Below are 13,772 nucleotides of genomic sequence, written 5' to 3'. Positions count from 1 at the left end.
AAGCCAGTTTGGTCCGGATGAACTAAAGACGTCATATGCTTTTGTAGTCTGATGGCTAATACCTTAGAGTACAGTTTGATATCGGTTCCAAGGAGGCTTAAGGGTCTATAACTACCGCACTCGGTGGGGTCTTTGTCTTTTTTAAGGAGGACTGTTATGAGTGCAATATTATCGTTCTTATGGAAGTTCCCCTCCTTGACTGAGTATAAAATCATATTTAGTAATAAGGGTCCAATTATGTCCCAACAAGAGAGGTAAATTTCTGGTGGGATACCGTCTCTTCCAGGAGCCTTACCACTTTGCATTTCGGATATGGCCTTCTTGAGTTCCTCTAGTGTGATCGGTGTTTCTAACTGTTTAGCGTCATCCTCTGAAAGTTTAGGGAGGTTAATTTGATTGAGATATGTGTCCATTTTGTTTTGATCGAAGGTCGTTTCTGATTTATACAAGTTGGAGTAGAATTCTTTGAATGTCGCGTTTATTTTTTTAGGGTCTAACAAGTCCTTGTTGTGCTTTAATGGTAGTTATATCTGCAAATTTTGCGTTAACTCTTAATCACATAGCTAATAGGTGACTTGGTTTGGAACCTTGAGAGTACTGCTGTTGTCTTGCGCTGCGTATTTGTATTTCAGATTGTTGTCTGTATATGGCGTTAATCTCTTTTTTTAGTACATTAACTTGATTTTCCAGTCGAACCGAGTTGTTGCATTGTAAAGAATTAAATAACGTTGAATAAAGCGTTTCCAGTTCAGCCAGTTTTGAGCATTGATTCTTGCGTATTTTGGAGGAAAAGCTATCAGTGAAATCCTTGATCATTCCCTTTACCGACATCCATAATATTCTAGGGTCCTGCACCGAGTTCGCGTTCCTCCGTAGGAATACTGTAAGAGCTTCTTTGATTTGTGTAATGAATTCCTTGTTATTAAGCAGCATCGAGTTAAATCGCCATCTTGGGGCTCGGGATGATAGTATACCAAATGTTCCTTTTAGGAGTAAATAACAGTGATCTGATAATGCATTGGGTATCATTTCCACATCATAGTTATCAAATAGTCTCGGGGATGCAAAAACATAATCTATTCTGGATAATGTGTTATGTCTCGCAGATCGACAAGAGTACTTCCGGGTCGTGGGGTTGAGTGATCGCCATAAGTCATTTACACCTGTAATCTTCGACCAATCCTTTAAAGGGGCTATGTACTGCTATTCCTAGCACTATTTGGGCAACTTTACACAATTCCTGTTAGTCTATTGGAGAAATTTGTATGTTTTTTAAAAAAAAAAATGCATTGTTTTATATTTCTAATCAAGTACTCAAAACCATCATTTTTCAGCCTCAAGATTTCAGGCTGTTATGGCCTGGCTCCGCCCATAAGCACTTTGAGTGACAGTCAGTCCACACAGTCTGCACTGGTAGACAGAGAGAGAGAGAGAGAGAGAGAGAGAGAGAGAGAGAGAGAGAGGGGGAGGGGGTGGGAGAGAGAGAGAGAGAGAGAGAGAGAGGGAGGGGGTGGGAGAGAGAGAGAGATAGAGAAAAAAAGACAGGCCGTTATTGACAAGGCCCCATCTCCCCCTCCCTCCCTCTCTCTTCCTTTCTCTCCCTCTCGGTGATGAGAGTCCGCGCGGCAGCTTGTGGTTTTCAATCTCCAGTTTGCGGGTGTGTGGCGCGCGGCAGGTCCCCCCCCCCCCCAAGTGCTCTCTATCTCTCTCTCTCTCCCCATGCAGAGTATGAGGAAGTGGTTTCCACTCGCTGTGTACAGTCAGTCTAGGTAGAATGTGGGCGGGCATTAGCTACAACCACAGAGCCAATCACATCACTGTCTGCTACCCAGCGTCCGAATGACGTGACTCAACCGTTCAAATCAAAATGGCCTGATTCACTGGTGGAGGAATGGGGCTGAGCTGAATCAGAGCAATCTGCCAATATGGTATTTAGACACTAAAACACATTGATACGAACTCCTATTACTATTGTAGCTGAGGGGCTACACAACCCGGACTGTATTAAAGATTGTTTAGATTAAACCACTACTAAAGAATATTAATAGCCAGACAGTATAGTTAGACAAAATGGCGGACACTCAATTGACGGCACGGGGACAAGAATACCTGGTTTATAAGCATTTTAATCGTCATAGCAACATACATCTGAATTATCACGGTTCTCCTTTAATAATAGAATGTCAGGGTATCAAAGTCAGCGGTAATGAATAATTCCTAGGTAACGGATACTCGACCGGAGCTCTGCAGGGAGTGAGAAGAAACGAGGCGATACTGGGAAAAGCAAGGGTAGCTGGAGACGATGGTTTCCCTCTGGAGCTCCAAGCTCCGGAGGACCTGTAGACCGGTCGGATAATCCTGTCGTCGCTGGAAGAAAAGGGGTCTCGTACGGAACCGGTCCTTGTAATCCTAGCGCCCGATGGCAGGGTTAATAGCTATTAATCCAAAGGCCCGTTGGCATATATGGTAGCTAGCTAGCTTCGTTTGTACTGGAAGCTAACCCGCAGACGGTCTTCAATGAGTAGTTATATCCAAACGCTGCTGGGTTTAACTATACGTTTCTCCACATTACTTCGCTTACACAAGTCACTATACTGCGCCAATAATGGCTCTACAATATTATAGTCGTATCTAAGTAGCCATTAGCTCTCTGTAACGATACACTGCTTGTAGGTCTGTGTACAACTGTACCGGACGTATCACGTTCTCGCTCTGCTACTTCTCCTGTTCTGTTACTGCCGACTGCGGCTGCTTGCGCCATCTACAATATATATACTCAAACTGATCCCTATAGGGCTCAGCCGATTTACCTGTCCAGAATCAATGCGCCTGCTATGGGCAAGTCTGAACTTGTCTGAACATGTCTAGAACCATGTCTGGGGGGCTCGTCACTGGCGCCTCCAATGTCAAGGGTGGGACCCAATGAGGCGAGCGAGGAATACTATTATGCAAACAGATGGCGTAAAGATATCTTATATATATAAACAATATACAAGTTATACAAAATAATAAACGCAGACTTTCAGTGTTAATCTGGACCTTCAGAACAACTATAATACAATGCTAGAGACTGAAAAATGACATTTATAGTACATGTCACCTTTAAAGCATTAGATGAATTTTTTTGTTCGTTGGAAAAGGAGGGGTAAGATTTGTCCATCCTTGGATTCCAAATGGCATTAAAATCCGCACCAATTATAAATGAGTATTCGGGAAGGTCTAACATTGCTCTGGTAAGTGTAGTGAAGAAACTAACTTCGTACAAATTTGGGACGTATACCGCTACCAACGCTATTTTCCTGTTCTTGTGTACAATCTTAGCTATAGTTATCCGACCATCTGCATCAGACCATACTCCCTTCAATTCAATATTCAACTTCCGTCTAACGACTATGGCAACTCCACGAGTTCTCGTTCCAAAGGAAGAGTGACTAATGTTATGATATGTGTTGTCCGCTAACGTATCTATGTCTTTCTATAAAATGTGCGTTTCGCTTAGCAGAGCCACGTCAACCTGTTCTTTTTTCATCAGTGTGAGCACGCTTTTGCGTTTGTGTTGATTATTTATTCCCCCAGTGTTCCAGATCATTATATTCAAACTAGCCATAATCTATACATGTGGTTGTGTAGTTGTTGGTAATGCTTCTGGAGTGCGAAGCTACAATAGATATACATTCAACTATTGAGGTCCCGTTGAGAGCCGATCTTAAAAACATACATATATACAAATAATAATCCCCTAATTCCCCCTCCCTCCGGGAGTCGTACAGGACTGTGTTCCATAGACACATCTTACGCATATGACTCCCTCCCTTAAGCCACCGGGTTGCCCAAAATGAGCTTACTAACCCTAATCTTCCTATGCTAATTGCCATAGGATCTAAAACTTTCATTCTAATTCAATAGAATGTCACTTTTGGTCTTGCGCCTTCCCATTAATGTAATAACAATAGTGTGAAAAATGAAAAATATACCTTCATTGATATATTCATTTGAACCTTCTACTAACTTATGTTGGAACCATCAGAAAAAAGAATAGAGTGGAGAAAAATTCTAACATCGTAAAAAAGTGAGAATTAAAATAAAACTCAACAGAAAAAATAAGTAAGAAAAAAAATAAAAAGTTAGAGCTAAATTATGCAAATCCCTAAAGCAGTGGAGTAATAGTTTAAAATATTAGAATAACCTTGTCATGCTTATACCTTTAGATGTGGCTGATGTTTTTAAAACCTTATTGAGCTTCCGTCACTGGATCATATGCATATAAATACCGGATGTTAAAGTTACAGGCCTTCATTGTATGAGTGCAGTATATTCTAGAACAGGGGTCAGGAACCTTTTTGACTGGGAGAGCCATAAAAGCCAAATATTTCTAAATATATTTCATTGAAAGCCATATAGTATTTTTAACGTATAATAAATTAAATATGTCTTACTTTTAATGCGACTTCTGGTGCTGCATGGTTTTTCTGATGGCCTTGTAATCTGGTTCATACGTGGTGAGGTTGAGCTTCATGCAGGCGTTGAGGCTTCCATCAGTTAAACGTGAGCGTAGGTTGGTCTTAATGTTCCTCATATGCGAGAATGACTGCCCACATGCATATGTAGAGCCAAACATGGTCAATACAGCAATACTCACGCTGCATTGTGTGGTCTGTCACAGGAAGCTCGTTCCAAGTTTTAAGAATCAGCTGGTCTTCAGGTTGAAGATTTTTAATTTCTGTCCACTTGTGTTCCCTCGCCAGCTCTGCTCGCTATATCTTCAGCTACAGATACTATTAGCTGTATCTTCAAAACTAATTTCTGTTTACTTTAAAATGACACAGTATTAAAAAATTTCTTTTTTTTTCTTTTTTACTCAAACATTTCTGGGAGCCATATGCTGTCACCAGAAGAGCCATATATGGCTCGCGAGCCATAGGTTCCCGACCCCTGTTCTAGAAGGTTGTAGAATACCCTTGTAAATTCGTAAACACTGCTGTTATGTTCCAGAATGATCTTCCTACCCAGGAGTTATGACCTACTAGTGTTTTCCAGCATATTCCATTGTGCCCCGAGTAGTCGAGAGAAGAGTCCAGAATATTCCAGAGTGTTCCCAATGTCAATATTGGATTATTGCCTCCTCAGAGACCAGAAGTCTATAAATATAATGCCTATCGCTCCGTATTAAACACTTTGTGCCTCAGTGTTGCCAACATGCATATCAGCTGTTGCTTTTGTTGAGCCGTGATAAAGTCATTCTAATAAAAATAATAAAATACAAAGAGTAAAAAAATTGAGAAAAAGAGAGAGATGATTAGGCTTATCTTCTGATTCGAGCCTATGTTGCGACCGGCCCCGGGGAACCAGTTTCATGTTTCTTCATGTATTCATCGGCGTCTTTAGGCGAGTGTAATCCGAGCCTATTACCATTTCCCCCAAGATGGATAGGAGGGCCGGGTACCGAAGGCTTGGCTTAAGATTTCTCTTGTATAATCTCTGCAGCACATCTTTGTAGGGGACACGTAGAGCAATGGCCTCCTTGCATAGATCCTCGTAGAAAAACACTGGTTTGTCACCATATTTCAGTTTCCCCCATTGATTGCGTGCCCCTCTGATGATCGCATCTCTTATTTCTGTCTTGCGCAGAGTAGCAATGATAACCCTCGGCCCGTTGCCTTTTTGGTCTCGTGTACCGACTCTGTAACATTGGTCCACTAACGGCGCTGTGTACCTAGAATTCCTGCTAACACAGTTGGAAATAAGTCGTCTGTACAATTGACTGATTCATCCAATCCCACAATACGGATATTATTTCTACGGTAGTAGCGTTCGATCTCGAGCCGCCTCTCCATTGCTTCCTTTTCGATGTCTTGTATTTTCTTCAGAAGCGCTTTTTCCACCTGTTTTATCTCCTCCGCTACCTCTGTGAATCCATCGTTAACAGTCTTCTCGTTCTCTTGTACTTTCAATGTAATTCCTAGCACTGTGTTCTCCACTGCAGTGATTCGCCCGGCCTGTTCCGCGGCCGCTTTTTTAACCTCTTCGAATTTAGCATCGATGTGTACTTTGAATTCGTCGATGTGTAATTTGAAAGCGTCCATCTGATCCTTTATCAGGCTAGTCAGAGACCTGAAGTCGGGTTGTGTAACTTCCCTGCTTGTATCAGTTGAGGTTGTAGGAGCATTGGGGGACACGGTGGATTTAACGGAAATTTTCTTCTCAAATTCTACTGCTTTCTCTCTCACAGTGTTTGTCCCCGTCGTTACCGTTATATCGTCGTCTGCCGTCACCCTCTCGGGGCTAGTCGTCGTCGGTACCGGTATGTTATCCGCTACTGTCTCCCTGACGGGGCTAGTCAACAACGGTACTGTTGTACTGGCGGCTGCTGTATCATGAGAGCGTGTCATGACTTGCGCCGTTGTACTGTCTATTCCGAGTTTCTTTCCACTCTTTTTCTTGTCCTTAGGTTCCATGTTGAATCTTTATTTCTTTTGATATAGTTAGTAGAAGGTCTTATTTAATATATACGATGTGGTTTAATTTCATTAGTGTTGTTCAAATAAGGTTTTTAAACTAAATTAACGTTGACGGGAGCGGAGCTGTAACCAAACGCGCCTGCTACATATTGCTGTCAAACCGGAAGTCTTGACTCCGACTTGTTGTGATCTAAACTAGCGGGGCTTGTTGTTGTTGTCATAGCTACAGCTAAAATGCTACCGGCTCATGCTAACCTGGCTAGGCTTGCCTTTAGCCTGGTGGCTAGGATAGCTATTGGATCATCGTGTACACTGTTTTATACGGTGAGAATGAAAAGCTATCTTACAAGATGTCAACACTCACCACAGTGAGACGAGTTATCCAGTCTCAGGTGTGGTCTCCGTACTATCGAGTGCCTCCTGGACGACATCATCCAGCAAAAGGCTCTGCTCGTCTCCCGGTTGGATCTCCTGGAAAACCCCTCTTCTACTGCGCTTCCTCTTCCCTGGTCGTGTGCAGTAAAGCAGGGTAAAGGAAGAAGGGTATCGCTCCCCCTGTTCTCCCCAGACGTGGATAATGACCCGTTTCTGCTGTACAACCAGTTTGCTCCACTTGAAGGGCTAACAGAGTTAGCTTCCACAGGCGCGTCGACTGTCCGTCCGCCTTTTTTGGAGCAGCCTGTAGCCGGTTACTCTGGAGCGAGCTTCTCCAGCTCGGTGAGAAAGAGTCGGTTTTCCCCGACGTCCCCTGTGTCGAGCGGGAAGCGCCGTCGGCGCTGCTCTCCTCCTGCTGTCTTCAACTCCGGGATCTCTCCTGCCGGCCTCCAGCTTTCCTCTCATCAGCACAACGCACCTCTGGACACTGCTGTGGCCAGCGATGATGACATCACCTGTGATGATTCGCGGCCGTCTTCCTGTGCACGTGAACCGCATTCAACTGCTGCTCCAGACACCGCCCTGGTGGCTGGTGTGGCTAACAGTCAGACCCTTCTTCACCCCAAACTTTCTGTTTATGGGGGGGGCTGCAGGAATGGTCATCCTGAAGTGCTGATCATTGGTGACTCCATTGTAAGACATGTTGAACTCCCAGGTGCTGTCACTTTCTGCCTCCCAGGCAGTAAGGTTTCAGACATCTCAGAACTGATCCCAGTGCTCATTGATCTCCACCCCTCAGCTCACACACTGATCATCCACGTGGGTACCAACGACGTCATGCGTGGCCAATCTGTGGATCTCCTCGACCAGCTGGATTCTCTGGTAATGACAATACAGAGCCTGGGTAGAACCTGTGTGTTCTCTGGTCCCATCCCAGCTCCCTCAAAAAGTCCTGAACATTTTAGCTGTATTTTTAGCTGTATGAATGGCTAAAATAATTTTGTATTGCAACTGCACATGGTTTTATTAGTAATTTTTATCATTTTTGGACAAGATTTGACCTCTATAAACCAGATGGGCTGCATCCCAGTCCAAGGGGCATTAAACAGCTCATAGGTAATTTTATCCAACACATTGCTTTGAACTCTGATTGATACTTACCTCAGCATGACCCTGCACTAAAATCCTTACTTGGTCATTATGTTGAGCATCCCACTGTGGGTCCTGCTGATCACTGCTCATCCAACACTCACAAAGTAGCTAATAACCGTCTCAACTTAATTGTCCCAGCACTCCCATCCGACCATGGTATTATGTTTTTTGTGAACCCTCTTGACAGCTCTTCCTCCTTCCCCATCCCAGTCATCATAAATCACTGGTCACGGCGTAGTCCACGGGAGTCTGGTGGCAGGTTTCGCCGGGGCACGAATGCCTGTCATCTGTGCCCACTGTCACAACCACCCTGTAAACTAGGACCTAAGGCTATCAAAATGGCCTTGTTGAATGCCTGTTTTATAGCTAACAAATCTTTCATCCTAAATGATTTCATTACAGCCAAAGATTTGGACATTTTCTGTCTCTCAGAAACATGGCAAAGGTCAGAGGAATAATTTTAAATGAACTGTGTCCGCCAAACTTCTCTTTTACCTGTGCCCCCAGACCCCCCCGGTCAAATGTCACCACCAGTCGCGTAGGAGGCGGCATAGCGCTGGTGCACAAGAACTGTTTCTCCTCCAGAGTTGTGCACTCCAGTACTACACACAGCTCCTTTGAACTTTTAATCACCAAAGTTGGGCACACCGACCCATTTTATTGTATTTTAATTTATCGACCCCCTGGTTTTAATAGTTCTTTTTTGACAGATTTTAGCGATTTTTTAACCTCCATCATCAAACTGGAAAAAATCATTTTATTAGGGGATTTAAATTTTCATATTAATAACTGTAATGACAATTTTGCCACCAATTTTATTTGTATCACTGAATCCTTCAATTTTGTCCAACATGTCTCAGGCCCCACACACAACAAAGGTAACACACTTGATCTTGTTTTACTCTTGGATTAGACATAGATAACATTGTTTATGATTTTAAGTGATCACAAATGCATACTTTTTAATTTAGTTTTTTAAACTGACACTATTTCCACTAAGCGAGTTAAACGCTCGCGCATGCTAAATGACCTCTTGGCAGATACATTTTCCACAGCCTTTGAGAGCAGTGCGGTGCCATCTCTGAACATTAATGGTGACATTGATACTTTAGTTCATGCTTTTAACCAGCACTGCTCAGACATTTTAGATGTAGTTGCTCCTCTGAAATCCCACACTGTTCGCACTTTAAATTCCTCTCCCTGGCTCATATTCGTCATTTTAGACTAAATTGTAAATTGCCGGTGTATTGAGCGAAAGTGGAAGTCCACTCAGCTTAATGTACACGTCTTCATTTTAAGCAACTTTTAATTGATTTTAACAGTATGGTTAAGGATGCGAGAGCTGCCTATTTCACAAACTTAATCTCATCTAGCAAACTAAACCCCAGAGTCCTATTCGACACCATTAATATCATTGTCAGTCCACAAACCCCTGTCACACCTGTTTTATCTGCTGAGGACTGTCATGATTTTCTCCAATTTTTTGTAAATAAGGTTGCCAATGTCAGGGCAGGTATTACACCCTCCACCTCAATCCAACCGTTACCTCCTAACAGTCAGTCTACTCTGAATTCCTTCTCACCCATTTCCCTCCACGACCTAACAGAGCTAGTGAGAAGCACAAAAACCTCCTCTAGCCCATTAGACACCATCCCAACCTCTCTGTTAAAGGACGTTTTCAGCACTATTGGTCCCAGTCTGCTTTCCATCATAAATTACTCTTTGGTGTCTGGCCAGGTCCCCGCCTACTTCAAACAGGCAATCGTTCAGCCGCTTTAAAAAAAGCCAAGTCTGGACGCCTCGTTACTAAGTAACTATCGGCCCATCTCCAAATTATCATTTATGTCCAAGATTTTAGATTTTTTTTGCCAACCAGCTTATATCCATTTTTAATGAACACCACATTCTTGACAAATTCCAGTCGGGTTTTCGTAAGCAACACTCCACGGAGACTGCACTTTTAAAAGTATCCAATGATCTAATGATGTCCGCCGACTCTGGTAGATGCTCCATTTTAGTGCTACTGGATCTTAGTGTTGCATTTGACACTGTGGATCACAACATCCTGCTAAATAGGCTCAGAGATTGGGTGGGTGTCACAGGGAGTGCACATGAGTGGTTTAAGTCCTATCTTTCAGGTAGATGTTTCTCAGTCGGAGTAGGCCCCCATGTGTCTGAGTCTGTTACCCTTTCCTGTGGGGTCCCCCAGGGCTCGGTACTTGGTCCGATTTTATTTTCACTATATTTGCTCCCATTAGGACACATTATTAACGCTTTTAAAGGCATCCAGCTGTATTGCTCTTTTAACCCTGATTGCCCTGATGATTTTACTTCAAGTTTTATTGTTTTAAATGTCTGTCGGCCATTAAGGCCTGGTTAGCTAGTAACTTCCTCCAGCTAAATGAGGCCAAAACCGAGGTGCTCATCGTTGCCTCTGATGGCGTTGCATCTAGGGTGGCTGGTTGCCTTGGGCCCCTAGAAATTAATGTGAGCCCCAACCTCCGGAACCTTGGGTTAAACTTTGATCAGGCCATGCACCTCGACCATCAAGTCGGTGACCCGCACCTGTTTTTTCCATCTCAGGAATATTGCTAAGCTCAGGTCGATTGTTTCCCATTCTGACCTAGAGTTGATCATCCATGCCTTCGTTTCTTCTCGTCTAGACTACTGCAATTCGGTTCTCACCTGCCTCAATAAATCACCCCAGACCGCCTCCAGTTCATCCAAAATACTGCTGCAAGACTGCTAACCAGATCAAGCAGAAGGTTGTTTTTCGGTTCTTGCCATGTGTAATTAAGAATTATAGTTCTCACGGGGTGCTCGTTTAGAGCACAGGGTGCACAGGACAAGGTTAGCTGTAATGCTAGGCACAGTCAGTGTTACTATGGCTGTGAGTAGTCACGCCCCACGGGGACGTGAGAGGGCGTTTTATGTTTGTTTGTTTTCATTGCTAATATTCACAGTGAATATTTTTTGTCTATTTTTGTTTATTGTTTTTTTGTTTCTATTCTTATGACTTTTTCTCATCTTTAATTGTAAGCACCCTGGACCACCATTCTGCCATCTCAAATGTCATGAATATTTTTTCACTTTGTTATGCCAGTGTTTAATCCTAATAAGGGGCCAGGGGGCAATACTAACATAATTAGCTGGAATGTGAAGGGTGTAAATAACCCCTTGAAACGTACTAGGATCCTTACTCACTTACAGCAGCTTGGGTTTGGCATCGCCTTTCTGCAAGAAACTCACCTCCGGCGAGTAGATCACCGTCGAATACACAGAGCTTGGGTAGGTCAAGTGTTCCACTCTGGTTTTCAGAGCAAAGCCAGAGGAACAGCCATTCTGATTAACAAAAACACACCCTTTACTCCATCTGATGTGATCTCTGACCCTAATGGCAGATTCATTATAGTTTCAGGAACTCTCTATTCCACAAGGGTAGTCCTAGTCAACGTATATGCTCCCAATTTTGGTGACACGCATTTCATCAATAAACGTATCTCTCCACTCCCCGACCTGAACTCTAATCAACTGATTATGGGAGGTGACTTTAATTGTGCTCTTAACCCAGCCTTAGATCGATCATCATCTAATCCAGCTCCACAATCTCAGACTGCTAGAGCCATAGTGTCCTTCCTGAAGCAATACGGTATTTCAGATGTCTGGCGCTTCCTTCACCCCACCGCCAAACAGTACTCTTTCTTTTCACCAGTTCATCATACATATTCCCGAATTGATTATTTGTTTATCGACAACACATTTCTATCTCAAGTGCGTTCCTGCTCTTACGATAGCATTGTTATTTCAGACCATGCAGCAATAGTCTTGGAGCTAGCCTTCCCGGACAAATGTCCATCATTCAGGCCGTGGAGACTAAATCCACTATTGCTATCTGAGGACTCATTCTCGTCGTTCCTGTCCACTAAGATCAAATTTTTTATTGAGGTAAATTCTACCCCTGACATGTCTATGTCCATCATTTGGGAAGCTCTTAAAGCTTTTCTCCGTGGAGAAATAATTTCTAACTGTGCTCGACGTAATAAACTGCGCAACAGCAGACGCTCTGAACTTTCAGACCAAATTCTTAAATTGGATTATTCATATTCAGTCTCTCCGACACCTTCACTTTATAATGAAAGAGTGACATTACAGACAGAATTTAACCTCCTCTCCACCAGTCATGCTGAGCAGCTTCTACTCAAATCACGCCAGTCTTTTTTTGAATTTGGTGACAAACCTAGTAAAGTGCTGGCACTACAGCTAAAACACCGCACCGCTCAGAACTTGATCACGCAAATTAACTCTGCCACTGGAGAGATCTATACGGACCCATTGGAAATAAATGGTCAATTCAAAATATTTTATTCTTCACTATATACCTCTGATTCTCTGAAAGACCCCTCTCTCATGAATAGTTTTTTCGCAGATTTGGATATACCAGTCATAGACAATGATTCAATGATGCTTTTGGAAGAGCCATTAGCACTGATGAAATTCAACAGGCTTTAACTATGATGCAGAGTGGGAAAAGCCCAGGCCCAGACGGGTTCCCAGTGGAATTCTTAAAAAAATATTCCACCCAGTCCCATTATGGCTTCAATGTTTGAGGAATCATTTCAATCCCGCTCGCTTCCTCCGACTCTCTACCAAGCCTCAATATCCCTGCTCTTAAAAAAAGATAAGGACCCGAAAGACTGTGGCTCATATCGTCCTATTTCTCTCCTCAACAATGAAGCAAAGATCTTGGCAAAGGTACTCGCTCGACAACTGGAATCTGTTATACCAAGTATTATCCATCCAGATCAGTCTGGTTTTGTGAAGGATAGAATGGCTTTTTTCAACCTGCGGCGCCTTATGAATATAATTGACTCTTCCACCGAGTCTCCCGTTGCAGAGGTCGTTGTTGCGCTAGACGCAGAGAAGGCCTTTGACCGGGTTGAATGGGACTACTTATTCTATACTTTGCAGAAATTCGGTTTTGGCGAGAAATTTGTGTCCTGGGTCAAACTTTTATACTCCTCTCCAGTGGCATCAGTTCGAACAAATGATGTGACTTCGGAATATTTCCCCCTACATCGTGGTACAAGACAGGGTTGCCCTCTCTCCCCGCTACTATTTGCGTTAGCGATCGAGCCACTAGCTATTACCTTTCGCATGGACCGCCATGTCCAAGGCATCATTAGAGATGGACAGGAACAAAGAATCTCGCTATATGCGGACAATATCCTGCTGTATATCGCGGATCCAGTGGCCACACTTCCACGTGTCCTTCACATACTACACGAGTTTGGTGTCTTTTCTGGTTATAAATTAAATTTAAACAAGAGTGAACTTTTCCCCATAAACTCTTTAGCTAGAAATATCCCCCCCTCTATGTTTCCCTTCAAGCTTTCCCCACGCTGCTTCCGTTACCTTGGCATAATGATAACACATAAACATTCTAATCTCATAGCGTCCAACTTCACCCCTCTACTGGAGCGCACTAAGCAGGATTTTATCAGATGGTCGTCACTTCCTTTATCACTTGTTGGCAGAGTGAATACTGTGAAAATGAACACATTATCGAAATTTCTGTATTTATTTCAAAATATTCCAACCTTCATTCCAAAGTCATTTTTCAAAGCCCTCGACAGGGCAATATCAGATTTTATTTGGAATAAACGCCCAGTCCGAATAAATAAAATGGCCCTCCAGAAGCCTAAATCGCAGGGAGGCTTTGCACTACCAAATTTCTTGGCCTACTATTGGGCTGCAAATATTCACAGCATTCTCTATTGGAGTCATTCC

The sequence above is a fragment of the Notolepis coatsorum genome (assembly GCF_963971535.1).
Source record: "Notolepis coatsorum genome assembly, chromosome: 1".
NCBI classification, from domain to species: Eukaryota; Metazoa; Chordata; class Actinopteri; order Aulopiformes; family Paralepididae; genus Notolepis; species Notolepis coatsorum.
This window is presented reverse-complemented; position numbering follows the sequence as displayed.